Source organism: Triturus cristatus, chromosome 8, assembly GCF_964204655.1.
Source record: "Triturus cristatus chromosome 8, aTriCri1.1, whole genome shotgun sequence".
In the NCBI taxonomy this organism is placed as follows: Eukaryota; Metazoa; Chordata; class Amphibia; order Caudata; family Salamandridae; genus Triturus; species Triturus cristatus.
In genome coordinates, this window is record NC_140591.1 from 1,622,095,737 (window position 1) to 1,622,119,821 (window position 24,085).

Here is a 24,085-nt window from a genome sequence, read left to right on the forward strand (position 1 = left end):
CGACACATCACTTTCCTGCCCCTGCTCCCTCCTTCTTGTCCAGCCTCTGGGTTTGTTCAAAATGACGTCGCCCAGGGTCTCGGCCACATGTCTCGGAAGCACCTCCCCCCCAAGCTGCCTTCCCTCCTTGGTGCAGCCTGGTGCCTGGCACCCAGCGACAGCGGTTGATGGATTGGCCTGTAGCCCCATCCATCTTCTCTTCATGGAGAGGAGGCCCTCGCTTGTGGAAGAAAGGTTATCAATCCATCCAGCTGAGGTCAGCCCTCAGCCTGGGTCTGGTCATGGCTGGCTCAGAGAAATATGACAGTTCTGGATGACCCAAAAGCAGTACAAATATGACTTAATACTTATTTTCACATTCGCTACATTGGACTTAAGTGCGTGTCTGGAATCTGTAGGCCTAACGGAAGTTAATCTAGCCATGGGCCCCACATTCTCTTAGGGGAATAATGAAGTGAAAACACACTGACTTTCCCTGGCATGTTTCTTTCCGGCGTATAAAGCCTATTCCATGTCACCACCCAATACTGCATAAGTCCTGCCACACCATTCACTTTGTAGCTGCTCCTGGACTGCGCACGCTAGAAATCTCCCCTGCGCAGCCCGTACACGTGTGCACACGCATGTACACATGTGTCTGCATGTAACCAGCCCGGTGTCCCTTACTCCAGCTGCTGAGCAGTGGCCTGGTCAAGCCAGGGGAACACCAGTAAAATCCCCATGCAGTCTCTTACATCCTGAGTTCACTGTGGGTGAGTCCCAACTTATGAGGCTCCCCCACAGTAAAAGCTCAACAATTAGGTGCTTAAAAAGCGAAAAATCCGGGCAGCCCATAGTGTCCGAACCACCTTCTAACAACCTGGGAATGCACTAAAAAGGTATGCCTTCCTAGGTGAGGCGTAACGAGAAGAAATATTTTTTGCACTTTCTATGTGTGCTGCATTTTGCAGCACACACAAAAAGAGGAAAATGCCTCAAGGGATTGTTTTTGTGCAGGATTTCCTGCACAAAAAAAATCTGCTCAAAACACAGGCACCCTTGCACCATGGTGCAAGGGTGCCTGCATTGGCGCTAGGCATCCCATTCTGCAGCAGCACTGGGAAAAGGCAGGAATGCGCTGTATTGTGTTAAATATAGAACATTGCTGTCCTTTCCCACAGCAAGGTGACTTGATGCATTGCGTGACTTCGACATAAATATACCCCTGTCGCTGGGAGGGTGTATAGTATACCATTCATAGCCTGGCCCCTCATCCCTTTCATCACTGAAAGAAAGACTTAACTTGGCAGACTCTGCTCGCCCAGCCAGTGTCTTGTCTCTGAACACGTCCCAGGTAGGTTGACCGGGATATTAACAAAGCAGTAATCTGCAGAGAATAACCATCCTGGAGTGTGTCACCTTCCCAGAGGTTCCATCCTGGAGTGTGTCACCTTCCCAGAGGTTCCATCCTGGAGTGAGTCACCCTCCTAGAGGTTCCATCCTGGAGTCTGCCACCATCCCAGAGGTTCAATCAATCAATAACTCAAAGGCAATTATAACGCGCACTACTCACCCGGAGGGTCTCAAGGTGCTTGGGGGGGGGGGGGGGGTCCGCTACTGCTCGAACAGCCAGGTCTTGAGCTTCTTCCTGAAGGAGAGGTGGTCTTGGGTCAGGCGTAGGTCGGGAGGGAAGGAGTTCCAGGTCTTGGCGGCCAGGTGGGAGAAGGACCTTCCTCCTGTTGTCGCTCTACGGAAGCGGGGGACGGCGGCGAGGGCGTGACTGGTCGATCGGAGAGGGCGTTTGGGAGCGTAGAAGTTGAGGCGGCTGTTGAGATAACTCGGGCCTTGGTTGTGTAGGGCTTTGTGTGTGTGGGTGAGGAGCCGGAAGGTAATTCTCTTGTTGACCGGGAGCCAGTGCAGGTCTCTCAGGTGTCTGGAGATGTGGCTGTGTCTGGGGATGTCGAGGATGAGTCTCGCTGAGGCGTTCTGGATCCGCTGGAGTCTCTTCTGGAGCTTGGCGGTGGTTCCGACGTAGAGGGCGTTGCCGTAGTCCAGACGGCTGGTGACGAGGGCCTGGGTGACCGTCTTCCTGGTCTCGGTGGGGATCCACCGGAAGATCTTACGTAGCATGCGCAGGATGTTGAAACAAGACGAGGAGACGGCGTTGACTTGTCTGGTCATGGAGAGGGAGGAGTCCAGGATGAAGCCCAGGTTGCGTGCGTGGTCTGTCGGTTTGGGTGCGGTGCCCAGGGCGGGGGGCCACCAGGAGTCGTCCCAGGCGGAGGGCGAGGAGCCCAGGATGAGGACTTCCGTTTTGTCTGAGTTCAGTTTCAAGCGGCTGGTCGTCATCCATTCGGCTACGTCTTTCATCCCTTGGTGTAGGTTGGCTCTGGCGGTGGCGGGGTCGTTGGTGAGGGAGAGGATCAGCTGTGTGTCGTCGGCGTAGGAGATGATGTTGAGGTTGTGTTGGCGTGCGATGGCCGAAAGGGGGCTCATGTAGACATTGAAGAGGGTGGGGCTGAGCGAGGAGCCTTGGGGAACGCCGCAGATGACTTCTGTTGCTGCAGATCTGAACGGGGGTAGGCGAACTCTCTGTGTCCTTCCAACGAGGAAGGAGATGATCCAATCCAGTGCCTTCTCCTGGATTCCGACGTTGTTGAGGTGCTGCACTAGGGTGCGGTGGCAGACAGTGTCGAATGCCGCGGAGAGGTCTAGGAGGATGAGGGCCGCTGTTTCTCCGTTGTCCAGCAGGGCTCGGATGTCATCGGTGGCAGCGATGAGGGCGGTTTCGGTGCTGTGGTTGGCCCGGAAGCCAGACTGTGAGGGGTCGAGGGATCCGTTCGTCTCGAGGAAGGCGGCCAGCTGCTTGTTGACTGTCTTCTCGATGACTTTGGCTGGAAACGGGAGGAGCGAGATGGGGCGGTAGTTCTTGAGTTCGGTGGGGTCCGCTGTTGGTTTCTTTAGTAGAGCGCTGAGATCGGCGTGCTTCCAGCTCTCCGGGAAGGTGGCGGTGTCGAAGGAGGTGTTGATGATGTCCCGCAGGTGGGGTGCGATGACAGCGTCGGCCTTGTTGAAGACGTGGTGAGGGCAGGGGTCGGTTGGGGATCCGGAGTGGATGGATTTCATCGTGCGGATGGTGTCTTCGGTGTTGATCGGTGTCCAGGCACTGAAGGTGGTGGTGGGGGGCGTTGGTGCGGTCGTGGGGGGCATTGTTTGTGTGCTGAAGCTGTTGTGTATGTCAGCGATCTTGTTGTGGAAGTACGAGGCGAGGGAGTTGCAGAGGTCTTGCGATGGGGTGATGTCGTTGTTTCCGGCGTTGGGGTTGGAGAGCTCTTTCACGATGTTGAAGAGTTCCTTGCTGTTGTGTGCGTTGTTGTCCAGGCGGTCCTTGAATGCTGTTTTCTTGGTGGCGTGGATCCGTTGATGGTGCTTTCGGGTGGCGAGCTTGAGGGTAGTCATGTTGTCCGGTGTTGGGTCTCTTCTCCAGGCTTTCTCAAGGGCTTGGCAGTTCTTCTTGGAGCATTTGAGTTCGTCGGTGAACCAAGGGGCCTTCTTGCTGCCGGGTCTGCTGGGCGGGGTCCTCAGAGGGGCGAATTCGTCCGCGCAGTTGCTGATCCACTTCGTGAGGTTGTCGGCGGCCTGGCTGGGGTTCGCTGAGCTGGCGGGAGGGTGCTGGCTCAGGGATGCGGCGAGTTGGTCAGCTGTGATCTTGTTCCAGCTTCTTCGTGCAACCTGTGGCTGGTGGTGGTGGATCGTGGTCCTTCTGAAGCTGAAGTGGATGCAGCTGTGGTCCGTCTAGTGGAGTCCGGTGGCGTGGCTGAAGACGATGTCCTTGCTGGATGAGAAGACGGCGTCGAGTGTGTGTCCGGCGAGGTGGGTGGGGGTGGTCGCCAGCTGCTTGAGTCCGAGGTTGGCGAGGTTGTCAAGCAGGGTGGTGGTGTTGCGGTCATTGTCGTTCTCCAGGTGGAAGTTGAGGTCTCCGAGGAGGATGTAGTCAGCGGAGGGGAGGGCGTGGTGCTGATGAAGACGGCGATGTCTTCGCTGAATGGTGTGCGGGGTCCCGGGGGTCGGTAGATCAGGGTGCCTCTGAGGGTGGTCTTGGGGTCGGTGTGGACCTGGAAGTGCAGGTGTTCGGCGGTTGTCAGGGTGTCGTCGGTGTTGGTCGTGATGCGGATGGTGTTCCTGTGGATGATGGCGATGCCTCCTCCGGTCTGGTTGCCACGGTCCCTCCGGTTGATCTTGTAGCCCTCTGGGATGGCGATGGCGATGTCGGGCGCTGAGGAGGCGTTCATCCATGTTTCCGTGAGGAAGGCGATGTCAGGAGCTGTGGTGTCGAGGAGGTTCCAGAGTTGGACGGCGTGTCTGTGGACGGAGCGGGTGTTGAGCAGGATGCACTTCAGGTGGTTGCTGCTGGTGTTCGGCTTGGTGAGTGTTGGTGCAGTGCAGGTTCCATCCTGGAGTGTGTCACCCTCCCAGAGGTTCCATCCTGGAGTGTGTCACCCTCCTAGAGGTTCCATCCTGGAGTGTGCCACCATCCCAGAGGTTCCATCCTGGAGTGTGTCACCCTCCCAGAGGTTCCATCGTAGAGTGTGTCACCCTCCCCAGAGGTACCATCCTGGAGTGTTTCACCCTCCCAGAGGTACCTTCCTGGAGTGTGTCACCCTCCCCATCACCGATAGGGGAGATTGCCCCAGAGCCTTGTGCTATTCCTAATTGCACCAATGGCTTCCCTACATTTCCTTTGCTCAAGTCCTCCTCGGGGTGGGGTGTTTTGATCCCCAGGGATTCATTTCAGTTTACGCTTCGCCCACACCAGAGGGACTGGCTCCATGTGACTCCTGACATCGCTTTCTCCATTTAGTTGCAGATATCGGCTGAATTTGGTCCACTTGCCTTTGGGGTCTGATGTTCCCCCCAAACCATCAAGCATTGTCATTGTGTCTTTCAACTGGGTCTCAAGGTTTAGGAGATGCAACAAAATATAATCTGCTGGCAGCGTAAATTGTATGGTCAATTCCTGAAACCTCGAAACCCTCCATGGCACTATAATGTCTAATTCAGCTTGCGATAGTTCTATGGTGAGGGCAAATACAGGGTGGGGTCTGGTCCTCCTTACAATCATTAACTGTGCGAGGTAGGTGCAGCCAACTCTATCTCTCGCATTCTATAGCACTTTGTGAAGATATCATTTATTTCCAATTGTGATCAAGCTATCTTGTCATGCTCATTTTTTACTATCATTGGTTTTGGTTTAGTGCGGGTCTAGCATATAAGGGCCAGATGTCTCCCTGCTTTGTCACCATCTGAAGGCACTCTGTTGGTGTAAGTTCTGTAGTCATAATGTTTAAGTTGGTTCATAATGTTTAAGTTGGTTTTTTGAGGCATATTCTTGCAGTTTTTGGTTTATCTCATGCTCAGCATCTTTACCTCGTTTCAGGTCAATCTCTAGTGTTTTGATGGTGTTCTTGAGCTCTCTTAATTTCCTGTGTTAGGAGGCCTTCATACTTTTGTACATGTTAATACCCTCTAATGACCACTTTGACGGCCTCCCAGAAAGGTTTACTGTATGCTAATGACATAGCCCATTCCTGATAGCTCTGGTTGATCTGTCCATAATCTGGTGGGACTGATCTCAGAATTCCTTTTCTCTTCTGGTTAGTAGGGAGCAAGATACTGTCCATTACCATGTTTTCCACTCTGGCAGTGTTTTAGTATCACCCCTTAACTTGCATGGCTAAGGGCTTAGCAAACACAGTGAAAGATAATATACGCCCGATGTTGGGTAAGACTTTTGCAGATTTCCTCTGGTAGTCGAAGCTTTGTCTATCACTGTAAGAAAATAATTCAGTTAGATTTAGAAGCTGCATGCTGGTAGGGAGACACAGAAAGCAGCCAGGTACAGGTACTTCATTCAGGAACAAATTACAGGTAAAGGAACCCCACGAGGAGCTATGATGTAACTAACTTAGTCCCCAGCTGTAGTCTAACATTTCAGCTGATGGGGATAGAGCACTTACACTTATGACATCATACATTCCACATGACTCGCAACATTCCACATCACGCTAAGATAGGATGCCACACATTAAAGGGTTAGAGATGACTGTAGCCCTCAGCTTTCCTTACATCTTTTGCATCATACCCCTAAAAATACCACAGATTGAAATGGAAATTGAAGGGTTTGTACGGGAAGACACTAGACCTCAACTTTGGGACTCAAAAAGGCATGCGGCGATGAAACGATGTGCGCTTTCTACACCTGGCACTTATGGGCCCCTACTATGGTGCTCAACTCCAGCCTGAATGGATAAACACACTTGGGTGCCTTAGGAGAGAAACATTCAGTACTCCCTGGATGACCTTTCTCTTCTGTATTGTGAAGGGTGTAAAACTAGTGATGTCTCTAACCTAGCCATCAGTCACGGCTGGGTATTGAAAATAGTGGTGCAGCACAAATACAAACATGGAATTGCACCATGCGAGTGAGCCTCACTACCCACTTGCTTCCATTCACTACTCACCCACCTGCATTCAACAATTAACTCACCCACAGCTTTCTGTCACCTACCCATTCACTCATCCACATGAAGCTATCCACTGCCATTCACCTAACTTGTATACCCAACCACCCACATTTACCCAGCCACTCAGTCAACCCCTGCAATCTCTGACTCATCCAGTCACACAAGCACACATAGCCTCACCAACCAGTATCCAGCAGATTCAGTGATAAAAATATACACTCAGAGACTTTGCTAATGTTCGTATTATTTAACCGGCAGATTACATCTGTTTAATATGACATCTCAGATGTAGTCATTAATCTGCAGAAGAAATAAAACAGGCATCGCTAGTCATGAAAAAGTTCTGAAACCTTTGCTGCCTTCGAGAGACACCAGCACTTAGAGCAGAAGGAAAGGGAAGAGAGGGGAGAGCTGAGAGAACAGACTTTTACTCATTTTCTGTAAACAGACAGAGCTCCAACTTACTGTGCTTGTTCTCCTTGGCATATTTATGGCTTGAAGTCAGGTCTGGTCACACAGGCTTATCTCCACCTTAAGCCCTGTATAGACTCTTTTCCTGCTTCCTGGGACAAGGGAAGAAGGGTAATGTCACATACTCTTAATAAACTGTGACTATAAGGTTTGTGCAGACTTCTGGTAGCATGCTTCTTAACCCACCCTTTCCCATCTCATCATAGAACAGGGTGTGGTCAGTAAGGCTTGCTGATCACACCCACCCTTTGAGCTAGTAGGGAAGGATGGAGGAATAGTAGCTGAGTAGCATGCAGTCTTTAAAAGTCCAGGCTGTACAGTGAAACGCTTGAGGCTGTTTTTTGTCGGCGCTCCTGGTGAAGTAGGAGAGGACGTCACTGCGTTATGAGAAAACATAAGGGCTGAGTTTGGGCAAACGCTGTCAGTGCTGCTTTACAGCGTCAGTCACATCCTTACACAGGCGCAGCGGGGCTTATGAAAGTGCATCATTTTCACTGGGAGTAAGGGTCAAGGAAAACACTGTCAACAAAATGGTTTATTTTTAAAATGTATTTAAATAACTGCTTCAATAAACAGGCCACAAAAAGGGAGGGGCGCAACCCCTTTAGGCCTTGAACACCAGACCCCCTTACTAGCCATTGCCTCCTTGCTGCAATATTCACATGGTTGAAAATGTGCAACCACATTCACCTTGATGCCCATGTCTAGTGGAATGCAAATCTGGCTGGTTGGGTACTGGACGTTCTACCCGAAAGAAGATGCGAGAAGGGCATTAGTGTTTTTGGAAGCCGTCTTCACGGCAGTAACTTGAAATCCTTAGAGGCATTTCAAATGGAATATCACCATACTCTAAAACAGTGTGGAAGTATCATTAATGGACCTGCCCTTTCTGCAGGGTCATCCCCAAACTGTTTGCCTTCACCCTACTGTTTCCTGAACCAGTTTATGTTGGCTCTAAGGACTTTGTGCACTTTACCACTGCTAACCAGTGCTAAAGTGCTTGTACTCTCGCCTTTAAACATGGTGAAATTAGCAATTTACAAAAAGAGAGTTTTGGGGCAATACATGCAGCACCTATTTCATGCATGGATCATTGTGGAGACAAGATTTTTTCAGAATGCAAGAGTCAAAAAAGTACAAACCTCTTTCCTTTTAATGTTGGAGAAAAATCCTACAAACTATATATACACTGTTGACTCAGCATAACCTTACACATTCATCCAAAGTAATTAGACAAGAGATTCCTTGTTTAAATAGCAATAATAATGTAGAATGAATGCACAGAGTGTATAGAGTTGGCTACAGGCGGCAAGATGTTTTTAAAGTACTGTCAATAAAGGAATTATAAACGAACAGAGGATTAGGAAAACTGCAATAGGCACAACAACCTTTGCATCATGATCTTGCGGAGGGAGTGGAAGGCTCTCACCCTATTTCATTCTTTAAGTCCTTTCTTCCAAAAGTTCTGGATCAGCCTGAATTAACCCATTGAACCTAGAGAGAGCTCATAGACTGGGCCATCTCCCTTAATTTCCATCAACTTAATAAATCTTTCTGGCCTAATATTACTGATAAATTGATTTTTCTTACTGATGACTACCTCATTTTTTGGAGGAGATTGCAACCTAGTATTGGACCCTTTTTTGGATCACTCTTCTAAATCTACATTTATTCAATCTTCTATGCACAAAAAATTCACTTCAACTATCTCTCAAAGATCTCTTATAGATTCTTGGAGAATTTGCAATCCTTTTTCCCGGGAATATACCTTCTTCTCCCCTGATCATTTCTCCCAATCCAGAATTGATCACATATTTTGTATCCAAAGCTCTATCACAACATATTATTCATGCTGATATTAATCCTGTATTAATCTCAGATCACGCTTCTTCCACCTCTCCCAAAGATAAGACGTTGGAGATTTAACACTTCTCTTTTTTTGGATACTTCGCTTTCACAATGTTTTGATGCTTGTGCATCAGAGTTCTTTGCATTGACTACTGAAGTACCTGTTCAATATGTATGGGACTCCTTCAAAGCTAGTTCCAGAGATTTTATTATCTTCTATGTTCTCTAAAAATAAGAATGCTAATTCCAAAAAAGCTTTAGATATTAAAAAACATGCCAAAACTGTAGAACATTCCTATTTTTCATCTAAATCTGAATCCTGCTTAGATGAACTAATCACAGCAAAATATGAATTTAATTAACTTTCCACAGAAGATATTGCTTCCTTTCTCTTTAAGTCAAACACCAAATACTAGGGTTCTAAAACAAGGCAGAACTATCTTAAAGTGAAAAAAGATAAAACCAAAAGTGACACCATTTTATGAGATGAATCTACTCTTTTTAAAGATGATGATATCTTAACTGAATTTACCAAACATTATCAAGGCCTTTACACTCCAGAAAATAATCCATACCAAGCTGATATTACTATGCATCTAGCTTCAATACATAACAAATTCAATTTAAATACTAACTCTTCCCATTTAGATGATCACATTATTGTTCAAGATATACAAAATGCAATCGAATATATCAAAAAAGGCAAAGCTCTGGGCCATGATGGCTTCTCCATTGAATTGTATCTTTATTTTTCTAAACAATTACTTCAATTGTTTAAATTTTTTGTCTCTTCAAATACAGCTTCCGGCACTTTTCGAGGCACTTTAATTTGCCTTATCTCTAAAGACAATAAGGAACACAGGTTATGTAAAAGCTATAGACCCATTTCCCTTGTTAATTCAGACGATAAAATATTTGCTAAAATTCTGGCATTACATTTAGATCCGGTTCTCGCAATTTCCATTGCCAAGGAACAATCTGGTCTTGTTAAGGGGAGACATCTTTCTGATAATACTAGATTATTTTGTGACATCCAAAGCATATCCAGAACATATAAACACTCACTGGCAGCTATCTCTCTAGACACTGAGAATGCCTTTGATGGAATGTAATGGAATTATATTTAATCTACTCTTACATGGTTCAGTTTTGGGCAAAGGTCTATTAATCTAGTGTCCCTTTTAAACACATCACCTAAAACATCAATATTTGATAATTGTATAATTACTACTCCATTTCATCTTCATAGAGGAGTTTGCCAGGTTGCCCTCTCTTCCCTCTTGTCTTTATCCTTGCTATTGAACCATTTTTATCCACAATTTGATAACATAATAGTATTTAGGGATACAAATATGGGGATTAAATTCTCTGTTTATGCTTATAACATTCTTTTATATAAATCTTCTCTGGAAACCTCCTTACAACCATTTCTGATAAGTGTGAGTTCTTCCTCCTTAATAAATGGTGTTTTAAACATGAATTTTTAGCATCATATTTTCTCTAGAATCCGATAAAAATCAAGTAATTGGATATTTGGTTTAGGGACTCTATATAATCCACAATCGCCCTTAACGCGGTATCCCTTCTTACTTCCTTACATACTTCCATTTCGCGATGGAATCCATTGTTTCTCTCATGTTGGGGTACATTGAATTCCATCAAAATGATTGATATTAGTTCCAATTGTTCTTTTCTTCCTTTATCTAGTTCCGATCAATATCCCAGTTTCTATCTTTAAAAAATGTTACTCTATTTTAACCTTTTTATGAAATAAAAAAAAGTCATGCATGTCTCTCAGTAGGCTACTGCACCTTAAACGCCAAGGGGGTGTACATTTTCCTAATTTTCAAGCATACCATAATGCATTCTTTCTCACACACTTAACTTTCTTTCAAAATAACCCATCCTCAACTGCCCCCCCTTTATGGTTGACTAGGATTTTTATTTCTTCCATCCCTTCCCCTTTCCAGATTTGTTTGTCGTTCCCTAAATGCCTGACTTCCATGTCTCTCCCTTCCAAGATTGATCAATTTCCCAAATCCTCAATTTAATATAATTAATGAATTAGAATTAATAATAGAACTATCTATTGGAAGTCATGGAGAGACAACAGCCTATTATGGACTCATCAGTTATTTCAAAACCAATCGTGTATTTCCTTCTCTCAAGCTTAATACCTCTTTAAGCTCCTGTCTTCACAGTAAAACAGATGTAATTCTTTGATCCAAGCCATCTCTAATTCCTACACTTCTTTAAGCTCAACTCCTATGTTATCCCCACTACAGTCTCTACTAATAATCCTCTGCAGTTTGTGCTATCTACTCTCTCCACAGTCGCCCATATTTACAATACCCTCACTTCTTCACCACCTTTCTGGAAAAAACATAATTGGAATTACAATGGGAATCTTATTTGCAGACTTCGTAGACTACTTCTCTATAGAATAAAATATGGCTCAAGGTACGCAAATGATCACCGCTAACACAACCCAAACTCTATTTTTCATTCACAATAGAATTCTGATTACTCCTGCTAATTTACACAATTTTAATTGCAATGTCTCTTCATCTTGTTGGTCATGTAATGCTATTGTTTCAGATATAAAACATATGTTATTTGAATGTCCGACTACTTACCAATTTCGGTTAAAGGTCTGCTCACAAATAAATTCTATTTTCCACTCACATATACCTTTTAACTTTACAAATTTATTTGTAGGCAGTCTTTCTGATGATTGGATTGATTGCACTTTTAGTGTCCACATTGTTGATTTATTAATTGCCTTTGCATTACAACAAATAACAAAAAACTGGAAGAATTCCCTTGATATATCTTATCAAGCATGGTGGTATGGAAGAGGTGTGGTGCCACGGCCAGGGTGACTGACTCGGAATCTGGGGATCACGGTTCGATCGCCGGCGGCAGATTAGCCCAGCACCATGTGACTCTGGGCAATAGCTTGCTTAATCTTCCCGACGGCGCCTGTTGGACAGGCCACACGAAGGGCTTGCTCCCTCCCCGCATGACAGGGCCCAAGCCCCGGCCCGCCAGGCGTGACCCACAAGAATCACCCGCACCCCGTCTCCCGACGGAACTCCTGCCCCCGGACCTCCATGTATCACGGGACCGAGCCCCCACTGGCTCCCCCGGCCGGATCAAGCCGCCATCTTGGGCCCTGCGCCACGAGGCCGCGTGGCCTCCACCCGACCCTAACCCTGGGCCTGGCCGGCCCCGACACCCCGGCACCACCATCCACCCAGGAGGTGAGCGGACCACTTGGCAGGTCAATGGGAGAACGAAGCGTCAAGGGCTCTCCCCCGCCAGGTGCCGATCGCCTCCAGCTCCCCCAGGCGCTTGCTCCACCCCCTGCTGGGTGTCTGGACACCTTCATCCCGGACCCTCCGACCTCCAAGTGCGAGGGTCCGTACATCAAAGGGCGCCAGACCTATAACTAGGGCAGCTCCGGAGCAGGACGGCAGTTGTATCCTGGAGTCGAGAGACACCGAGAGAACTCAGCCTTGACGGACTACTGGCGCTGCCGTAGCCCTACCTTGTGAACTATCGTCCTGCCAGCTGGCGCTGCCGCGGCCTTCTGCAACATCCATCCTCGTCGGGACCTGCTGGCGCTGCCGCGGCCCGTTGTAACGACCATCTTCACCGGGACCTGCTGGCGCTGCCGCGGACCGTGTATCGACCATCTTCCCGGGACCTGCTGGCGCTGCCGCGGACCGTGTATCGACCATCTTCACCGGGACCTGCTGGCGCTGCCGCGGCCCGTCCCAGCTAGAACACCGAGCTCGAGGATTGCGAGCTATCCACCATACCATCTCAACTACCAGACTGGTAACCAGACTGTCCCGCTACCCCCTTTTCCCCATCTTGAGAGACTTGAATCGAGGGGACCCCTGAGTCCAGACCTCCTTGTACCATTTCATCGTACCTTAAGAAATTGCCTATAAAGAACGCTAAATCTTCTCCTTGTGTGGTGTCTGTCTGTGGGGGGGAAGTTATTTATCTGTACGATCGCTGGAGACGGCTCTCCCCGGAGACCTCTCCCCTTGTCCTCGGCCGACCCTCCCGGTCCGTCTAACATTGGTGGCCAGCGGCGCGATCCGAATCAACGCGTAATCGTACAGAGAGTAGCTCACCCCACGACAAAACCACGATGTCAGCCAAAGATAGCGGTTCCACTGAAAAGTTCCAAATGGATAAGTTGGAAGAATATAGCCACTGCGAACTTAAACAATTCTGCATGGAACTAGGCATTGCTACCACCGGCCTGAGTACCAAAGACGATTTGAAGCGCGCCCTTGAGTCGTGGGCAGAAACCGGGGTCGCCGGATCCCCCGACCAAAACAGTGTCGCACCAGAGGGGAACGCCACGGCTCCCGAGGAGCGGGGAACGGGCCTCTCGCAGGAGGAGATCCAAGAAAGAGAAAGAACCAGATTACATGAGTTGGAAATGGCACGACTCAAGATGGACGGTGAACTAAAGTTAGCCGAGCAGAAACTAAATCTAGAACATCTGCGGCTCCGAGAAGAACGAGAAGAAAAACAGAGACAGAGAGAGCTCGAGGAAAAAAGAATAACACTCGAACACGAGCGCAAACTGGCGGAAATAGAACTTCGGAAACAGAATAAAGAACCGGGGGTGCCTGAGCGACCGCACACCCCGGGAGCAACCGAGAAAAAAGTCCACATCCCCAAGGATGTTGTCCGAGAGTATGTCCGAGAGGACGACATACAACAGTGGTTCAAAGCCTACGAGATCGCCATGACCTCTCACCGGATCGACCGGAGTGATTGGGGAGCCGGACTATGGGGGAGGTTCGTCAACGAAGGCCGCGATGCCCTATTGCAGCTCCCAGATCACCAGATGTCGTCCTACGACCACATGAAGGCTGCCCTCCTCACCCGCTACGGCCTCACACCCGAGATGTACCGCCAGAGGTTCAGAGACTGCACCTGGATCCCGGGTACAACTTGGGTGGAGTACGTCAACTATTTCAGCCGAGCCTTCGAGGGTTGGATCAAGGGGAGCCATGTAACGACCTACGAGCAACTCTTTAACCTTATGGTATGGGAGCACCTGCCGAACATTCTCTGCCCCGTCCGCTCAGCCGACAATTCCGAAAGTCTGTGTCAAATGGCCTGCGTCCCCTTCGAATGGGGAGGGGTCTCCGGCCTGTTGAAGGTGACGGTCCGGGATGATGCCCCCGTGGACTGCCTCCTGGGGAATGACCTTGAGAGTTCCCCGTGGGCCACCGTCGAAAGAAGAGAGCACCTGGGGATGCTGGGCCTCCCGGACTGGGCCTGCATAACCACCCGGTCCATGGCCGCCCGTGCCGTCCCCCGACCAGAAGAACCAGAATGGCCAGCACCTCCGCCCCCGGTCGCCCCAGTAGAGGACAACGACGAGGCCAACCCCCCAGAACCAACGGCCGAAGGGGTCGCGCAACCCCAGGACCTTCCCGGCCTGGCTCAGTGGCGTCAAGAAGGGGGGCCCACCCAAGAACAGTTCCGCCAGGAGCAAAAGACCTGCCCCTCCCTCGAGGGACTCCGCCAGCAAGCCAGCGCCCAGAGCGTAGGGGACTCCACCGGAACTCATTGGGTCTATTGGGATAACGACCTGCTATACAGCGAACAAAGAATCGCAGAGCTAGGGGCCAGTCGAGTGCTGGTGGTACCTCTCCGCTTCAGAGACTTCCTACTAACTCTGGCCCACGATGTCCCCCTGGCTGGACACCTGGGCCAGGACAAAACCTACAGTCGCCTAGTGACCCACTTTTTCTGGCCGAAGATGCGGAACGACGTCCTTAACCACTGCCGGTCCTGCCCCACGTGCCAGGCCAGTGGGAAGAGCGGCAGTAAGCTGAAAGCCCCTCTGCAACCCTTCCCAGTGGTCACCACCCCGTTCGAGAGGGTAGGAATAGACATTGTGGGACCCCTGGACCCCCGCACGGCACAAGGACATAGGTTCATCCTGGTACTGGTGGACCACGCCACCCGCTACCCCGAGGCGGTGCCCCTACGAACTGTAACAGCTCCGGTGGTTGGCCGGGCCCTAATGGGGATCTTCTCCCGGGTGGGCTTCCCCCGAGAAGTCGTCAGCGACCGAGGCACGAACTTTATCTCAAAATATATGAAGTCCCTCTGGCAACAGTGCGGGGTCACCTACCGGTTCACGACCCCCTATCACCCCCAAGGGAACGGACTAGTGGAGCGATTCAACCGCACCCTCAAGGGGATGATTGGGGGATTGGAAGAGCCCCTCCGTCGCCAGTGGGATGTACTACTCCCGTGCCTCCTCTTCGCCTATCGAGAAGTTCCCCAGAAGTCCCTCGGCTTTAGCCCTTTCGAACTCCTGTACGGGCACCCTGTGCGAGGGCCCCTCAGCCTAGTCAAAGAAGGTTGGGAGATGGCCCCCCTAAAGACCCCTCCAGACGTCTTCAAGTACCTCCTGGCCCTACGCAATCAGACCCGGCGCTTCAGGGAGATGGCCAAGGCGAACCTCGAGGCCAGTCAGGAGGACATGAAAAAATGGTACGATCACAATGCCTCCTCCGTCGAGTTCGAACCTGGTCAACAAGTGTGGGTGATGTCCCCCACCGAACCATGTGCCTTGCAAGATAAGTGGACGGGGCCCTTCAAAGTGGTCGAGCGCAAAAGCCCCGTCACTTACCTCATCGACATGGGGACCCCCCGGAACCCCCTTCGGGTCCTCCACACCAACAGACTCAAACCACACTTTGTGCGCTCAGAACTCAGCCTCCTGATGGCTACGGACAGTGGGGCGGAGGAAGACTCCGAGCCCCTCCCGGATCTCCTGAAGACTCAGGAGAACGACGGTTCTGTGGACGGGGTCCGGCTCTCTGATGCCCTCACCCCAGAGCAACGCCAGGGCTGCCGGGACCTCCTGCTGCGGTTCGCTACACTGTTCTCCCTCACCCCCGGGATCACCCCTTGGTGCTTGCACGACGTGGACACCGGGGACAGTCCCCCTATCCGACACCGGGCCTACCGCGTGCCAGATCGGGTACGGGCCTGCATCCAAGAGGAAAAGGCCAAAATGCTCACGATCGGGGTCATCGAGCCCTCGGACAGCCCCTGGGCCAGCCCGGTTGTACTGGTCCCCAAAGCCGCTGCCCCCGGCACCACGCCTGAACTGAGATTCTGCGTCGACTACCGGGGCTTGAACGCTGTCACCCGGACCGACGCTCATCCTATCCCCCGAGCGGATGAATTGATCGACCGGCTGGGGGCCGCCCGCTACCTCAGCATCTTCGACCTAACAGCGGGCTACTGGCAGATCGGTCTCACACCCCGGGCTCAGGAACGGTCCGCCTTCTCTACCCCCGATGGCCACTACCACTTCAAGGTCATGCCCTTCGGCATGAAGAATGCCCCCGCTACTTTTCAACATCTAGTGAACCAGGTCTTGGCGGGGCTCGAAGAGTTCAGCGCCGCCTACCTGGACGATATCGCTGTGTACAGCCGCCACTGGTCCGACCACCTCCTCCACCTCCAAGAGGTCCTGCAGGCCCTCCAGCGGGCCGGCCTCACGATTAAGGCCGGCAAATGCCAAATTGGTCAAGGGTCCGTGACCTACCTCGGGCACCAGGTGGGAAGCAGGCTGGTGGCCCCGCTGCAACTTAAAATTGCTGCCATCCAGTCCTGGCAGCCCCCCGTCACCCAGACCGAGGTCCGAGCCTTCTTGGGGCTCACCGGCTACTACCGGCGGTTCGTGAGGGACTACGGCAGCATTGTGGGGCCCCTCACGGGTCTCACGTCCAAAAATCAGCCGAAGCGGATTAACTGGACCCCCGACTGTCAAGCAGCCTTCGAAAAGCTGAAGGCCGCCCTGTGCACCGCCCCTGTGCTCCAGGCCCCCGATTACAGTCGGGAATTCATTGTACAGACAGACGCCTCCGACCACGGCATCGGAGCGGTTCTTTCCCAACTGAACCCCGAGGGTCATGACCAGCCGGTGGCCTTCATCAGCAGACGTCTCCTGGCCCGAGAACAGCGCTGGAGCACAATCGAGAGGGAGGCCTTCGCAGTGGTGTGGGCCCTCAAAAAGCTCCGGCCCTATCTCTTCGGTACCCACTTCCGGGTACAAACCGACCATCGACCCCTGCAGTGGCTGATGCAGATGCGGGGGGAGAACCCAAAACTATTGCGCTGGTCCATCTCCCTGCAGGGAATGGACTTCACCGTGGAACATCGACCGGGCCAAGACCACGCCAACGCAGATGGCCTGTCACGCTTTTTCCGCCTCGACGAGGAGAGTCCCCAGGAAGATGGGTGAGTCTCCCCGCCTTCAGCTGGGGGGGACGCATGTTGGACAGGCCACACGAAGGGCTTGCTCCCTCCCCGCATGACAGGGCCCAAGCCCCGGCCCGCCAGGCGTGACCCACAAGAATCACCCGCACCCCGTCTCCCGACGGAACTCCTGCCCCCGGACCTCCATGTATCACGGGACCGAGCCCCCACCGGCTCCCCCGGTCGGATCAAGCCACCATCTTGGGCCCTGCGCCACGAGGCCGCGTGGCCTCCACCCGACCCTAACCCTGGGCCTGGCCGGCCCCGACATCCCGGCACCACCATCCACCCAGGAGGTGAGCAGACCACTTGGCAGGTCAATGGGAGAACGAAGCGTCAAGGGCTCTCCCCCGCCAGGTGCCGATCGCCTCCAGCTCCCCCAGGCGCTGGCTCCACCCCCTGCTGGGTGTCTGGACACCTTCATCCCGGACCCTCCGACCTCCAAGTGCGAGGGTCCGGACATCAAAGGGTGCCAGACCTATAACTAGGGCAGCTCCGGAGCAGGACGGCAGTTGTATCCTGGAGTCGAGAGACACCGAGAGAACTCAGCCTTGACGGACTACTGGCGCTGCCGTAGCCCTACCTTGTGAACTATCGTCCTGCCTGCTGGCGCTGCCGCGGCCTTCTACAACATCCATCCTCGTCGGGACCTGCTGGCGCTGCCGCGGCCCGTTGTAACGACCATCTTCACCGGGACCTGCTGGCGCTGCCGCGGACCGTGTATCGTCCATCTTCCCGGGACCTGCTGGCGCTGCCGCGGGACGTGTATCGACCATCTTCACCGGGACCTGCTGGCGCTGCCGCGGCCCGTCCCAGCTAGAACACCGAGCTCGAGGATTGTGAGCTATCCACCATACCATCTCAACTACCAGACTGGTAACCAGACTGTCCCGCTACCCCCTTTTCCCCATCTTGAGAGACTTGAATCGAGGGGACCCCTGAGTCCAGACCTCCTTGTACCATTTCATCGTACCTTAAGAAATTGCCTATAAAGAACGCTAAATCTTCTCCTTGTGTGGTGTCTGTCTGTGGGGGGGAAGTTATTTATCTGTACGATCGCTGTAGACGGCTCTCCCCGGAGACCTCTCCCCTTGTCCTCGGCCGACCCTCCCGGTCCGTCTAACAGCGCCTATAGACCCTTACGGGGAATTGTTTGCGCTTTACAAATGTGGATTATTATTATGGTATATGTTACAATCATAGACTAGATGGAGTGTATACCACCCCACTATCCTTACACATTAATAGACACAATCTCAGGACACCGGTAACGATTTTTGTTAACTCCTGTGCTTTTGATACTAACCTACACCAACCCTTAACTGAAGAAGTACACAAACCTCCTTGAATTACTTGTTTACCTCATGTAAATGGGCATAACAAGAGTTGTTTTCTCATCCATCATATTATATCACCTGATTGTACTCTTCATTGTTACTTTTCTTCTCAATAGTTGCTTTAATCTCACCTCATTCATATTTTCTAATATTTCCTATGCTTTCTTTCTTTCTCTTTTCTCCCTTTCTTTGTTTCTTTTCTTACTTTTGGCTTTCATATAAAAAATGTAGAATGTTATAATATTTCTCAATGTATGTATTATACTATTGATTCAACTCGTTGTTTATAATTTTTACTTCTTCCTTTAATAAACGGTATCCTTAAAACTGTTTTAAAAGTTGGTACAATAATTGTCTTGCTGCTCTTGAGGCTTACTGCAAATTTTCTTAAGGCCCCTGGTATGGAACACTCATCGATACAGTTTACCATGAAGTAATGTCCATAGCGGGTGAGAGGCATTAAGGGTGAAATTCAGATTTGATACACGGCATGGGTTGCCATGCAGGCCCCGTTCAGCGAGCCTCGCCCTCACTCTACCTGTGGATGCCGCCAATATGACCGCGACGTCTTACACGTCTCTTGTTTTAGTCATACCCTAACTTCAGCTCTTCTCAGATTTGGTCACTTCAGAGGGAATCTTGCGGTTATGATTTGACCATGTTGGCCGCCATGGCTACTCTACATGTCTTCTAGAACATTCCTGACATGGCTATCCACGGGCGAAGGTGGTTCTCGATGTCTCTGACAGTTGCAAAAATCTAGATTTGAATAATTGAAAATTGTCTGCAGTAGCATTCGGTGATGCCTTGTTACACCAAGGACCACAAAATGCTAATTTAAGCCAGAATCACAGAGCCCACTATTGGGTTCTATTGGTAGGGAAGTGATTGGAGATTGTATTTTTGAACGTATCCCTCTCTGGCTGTACTTTCCACTCTTCTGGGCGAATCCTTGGCACCTCCATGCCCTCCTGCCCTTAGGGTCTCCAGACGATGTAGACAAAAATCATTGAATGCTTGGAAGCCACGAATAGGGCCAACTCCTGACCTTAATCAGCCCCTGTGGCGTGCACGATGCCAACTCAGTAAAGGGATCATGGTGTTGACATCGCTGAAAGGTGTGACCTGGCACCCCTTAAACCCCCCCCGCTTCTTCTTTATCGCACACCCCCATGCCCACTTTGCTCGCCACCACCCTAGCGCCCTGCTGCCTACTCAAGGTCATCGTTCCCTGTTTGTAGTCTATCTTTGTGTTACAATTTGATATGTGGCTCTCATCTGTTTACACGTTTACAGTCCACACCTTTGATGTAGGAAGCTCTAGTAAATATTCTGCTCTCTGGATCTGTAGTTGCTTCAAGAGCTCTGTGTAGGAGAGTAGGGTCTGCAATCCTATGATCACCCAGATTTTTTGCTTTTGCTTCATTGGTTTACGACTTTCTCCGGCTGTGGGCCTGCCAATCAGACCCACAGCCTAGCTGTTCTCTCTCGAAATTAACACACATGTACGTTAGGTGCATCCACTAATTGGAACTGGGCCGCCTTGTCAGTCCCTGTCTCAGCATACCACAGGTATCCAGGGCATCGGTGTACCCAGGGCCTACCAGGGGCTGAAGCATGTATTATGCCACCCCTGGAATGGCCGCCCAAATCTGACACAACTGGCTGCACGACAGCTGGGGCCACGTGGTGTAATCACCCGTTGCTGTAGGTGTAGTATTCCTACACCTAAACCCTAAAATGGACACATGGATTCCTATCAGTCACTCCTATAGCAGGCCTTATCAATCCTGAAGGCAGAGTGCAGGGGATCATGTGGGACGGTGCTCTGGCGCGAGCTGGGCCCGTCGACGGCTTGCGGAACCAAGTCCTAATAGCCGTTCCATGGTGACGCGGGCCAACTACTTTTAATGCATTATAATCCTTGCGGTTATTTGCTAACTTTGGCATCGCATCACCTACACATGTCGAGTAAGGTGTCATACGAATGGGAATACGAACCCCTCGCCAGTCCTGGTGACGGGGTTAGCATTCCCCCCTTTTAGAGGGACACGACATGGAAGTAACCTTGAACCCCGGTTAAAGTTGACTCAAGCCTCAGCATCCCAAAATGGATGCTGCCACCAGACACAAGTCTGACCTCCTGCTGCTGGGGGACCTTCCAGCAAGGGGAGCTTGGACAAAGGGTTTCCTGTCGAGGGCGGTGTTAGCACCGTCCCAGACAGGGTTTGTGTATCCCAGGTAGGCAGGGCTGAAAGGAAGGTGATTGCAAGTGGCACCCCGGTGCTCACTGTGCATAGCCCGGCTCAAACCAGTTTCGGGGGCACACCAGCCCCTGAGCTGGCGCGAAGCCGGACAAAGGTTAGGGGTGTAACCACCCCCCTCCTGGCTCCACCCATAGGTAGAACCTAGTCACGGGCCAGCCCCTTTTCTTAGAATAAAGGTAGGAGCGAGTCCCCTTCCCAAATTGGATAATCAGATAATCGGATAACTCCGAATCACGAACTACTTTCCACGAAAGGAACTCTTGACTATTTCTGAAGACTCTCCCTTGTGGCTAAGGAGTAGCCACCCTGCACCAGCAGGCACCATCTAAGCGCTTGCGGTTTGCTGTAAGTCTCTCCTACGGATCAAGACTGCCCAGCTCGACGAGACCCGAGTACCCTGCCATCTCTGACCTTTTACCTACCTCATCGGCCCAGCTGAGAGTCGTAGGTGTGACGAGACCTGCGGGACCGGCTATCTTCAGAACCTGCACGACGCTTATCTAGCACGCCCACCGAGGGACCCTCGAGTGAGTGCACATAGGGTTTGAGAAGCCCTAACCCTGAGCAGCTCCAGCATCGAAGTCTGCCTCCCCAGCATCCCCGAGATCTGCGTGGGGGCCCTTCCGCTCCTTGTTGTTCACCGCGTTGTTCGACCACTTGCCGACCGGCTTGTGGCCCTCTTCACGACGCACCACGATTGTTTCATCACTAGTCTGGTTGCTCCAGACTGGCTCTTGCTCCCCTTCAACAGAGGAGTACCACGGACCCTCCTGGTCCACTCCCGACGCCATCTTGACTCCCCCGCTTGGGTTGCCACTGCCAAGATCCGCTGCCCCTGCCTGGGCCCAGCATCATCGACAGCAGACACCTTCGTGGGACAGCTCGCCCTCCATCCTGGTCGCCGCCGCGCCTCCTGGTCCGAGGAACAGCCGAGTCCGACGTCACCCACTCACCTGGTCGAGGTGACTTCAGCCGGTACCCTCCTGGTACCCACACGATCGCTGGCTAGCGGTTGAGAACTGAGTCCCCTCTGCTTTCAGGTTTCCTTCATCACCGATCCAGGCTTGGATCGCTCCGAACATCGTCACTGGTCGCCTGCCAGCAACTTCTTCTTTCAGGCTCCTGAGACTACACGAGGACTCCCGACATCTTGCCGAACTTCACGCAGCCGCAGCCTCCGGGCTAGGTAACTCGAGCATCTCGGTGCTCCATCGCAGGTTCGCTCTACAAGTGTCCAGTTCCTTTTTCGTTTAGTCCCACTGATCGGATCACTCCGGAATCAGTACCTCCAGACTCTAACCATTCGCATTTCACTGTTAGTGTAGATGGTTTCTCGTGCCCCTCGGGCATTTGTGTAAATTGTGCAACTGAAGTATTTTCCTAAGAGTTTTGTAGTGTGCTTAGCTCCCTGACTCATAAAGAGCCAGGGTAGTCTTGTTATAAATAAATATCCTTTTATTTTCATAACAACTTGTGTGGTGTCCTTTCACTTGGTGTTCAAGGGGTATATGTGATGGTAAACAGCTGGCTTAACACGCCCTCTAGAGTTTAGCCTAAAGACTGCTCGTATCCACGCTACTAGGATAGCTGGTCTAAAAGGTTGACTTACAACCAATCATCAATAAGGGTCGTTTGGAATGATACACAGTGATCACTAGAATAGTGAGCACTACATATCAGGCCAACTTCTCACATTGGTGAGCAGCGGTTGGGATTTGAGCTTGCTGTTGTTTTACCACACACGTATCCTAAGAATATCGCAGTGAAAGATCACATAAGTACCCAGGTACATATAACTTAACTTAGAATACTCCGAGTTCTACTGAACCGGCTGTTGTAGTGTAACAGGGCTTAGCACACCCTGACTACAACTCTTAGCAAGGGATCAGTAGGTAAACCCATAGTGTAGGTAGGTGCAACACTTACACCTCACTAGAAAAGCATGTTGGTCCACGGAGAGTCTGCAGGGACTCCCTTAGTGGTCAGTGACCCTCCACAGGTCGTGTCACGATATGCAACTCTTAGCTTCAAGGAGATGAGACAACTGTGTGCCTCCAGGAAGCTAAACCAGGGTTCTAACCCTACCATCGCAATACTGATAGGTCTCTTAGAGGCGTACGATGCTAGGAGGTCCTCTAACACAGGTCCCCCCAGTGCAGATGGGAACATGCCTCCCTTAGAGGGAACCCTCGGTGACCCAGACCTCGACCTCCACACAGAGGAGGAGGACGAGGACGAGTTATCGGGAGACGAGGCAGACAAAGGTCCAGTGGTAGTCGGCAGGCTTACAAGGACCAACTTAAGCAGGCATGAGAATGGAACTGGGGGAGCCCCGGGCCCACGCTCAAGCAGGCCTAACCTTGGGAACGGACGAGCTAGGTCTCTCTCCAGAGGCTCTGGCAGATCGGTTCATACACATGTCTCTCAGGCACCTTCTCAGAGAGGAATGACTTCCCCTCAGAGGAGGGAGCATGAAGCGAAGATGCGGGAAGTCAATCTGAGGATCGAGCGGGAAGAACTTGCCCTCGCCAAAGAAAGACTTGCCTTGGCCCGAGAGCAGAAATTAAGTGGGTTAGATCCCGCTGGTGGCAGCATTCTCAATAGAGAGAAAGACAGGGGTATAGACACTAGACACCTGAGTAAAATAGTGCCCCCCTTTAAACAAGGGGACGACATCCACAAGTGGATAACTGCCTTGGAGAGGGCCTGCACTGTCCAGTGCGTCCCCCCAAGTCAGTGGGCAGCTATACTGTGGCTTTCCTTTGAAGGTAAAGGAAGGGACAAGCTCCTCACTACAAGAGCTGAGGATGCTAACAACTACCAAGTCCTGAAGAACACACTGATTGATGGGTTCGGCTTAACCACGGAACAGTACCGGGTGCTGTTCCGGGACACCCAGAAAATTCAGTCTCAGGATTGGGCTGACTTTGTCGATTGTGCCACTAAGGCTTTGGAAGGCTGGTTGCTGGGTAGCAAGGTTACTGATTACACAGGATTGTACAATCTTATCATGCGAGAACAGATTTTAAATAACTGTCAGAACCAATTGTTGCATCAGCACCTTGTCGACTCGGATCTGACCTCTCCCCAAGAATTGGGAAAGAAGGCGGACAGATGGGTCAGAACAAGGGTCAAGCAGAACCAGAATCAGAACCAGGGTGGTCAGAAGAAAGCAGACCAAAAGGGTAACAAGAACGAACAAAATGACCAGAAGTCTTCGACAGGTCCCCAACAAACCAAAGAGGGTGGGGGTCAGGCTTCACAGAAGAAGAAGACTCAAGAAGGCCAGTCAAAAAGGTGGTGCCAATACTGTAAAAGTAAGACTCACTGGTTTAGT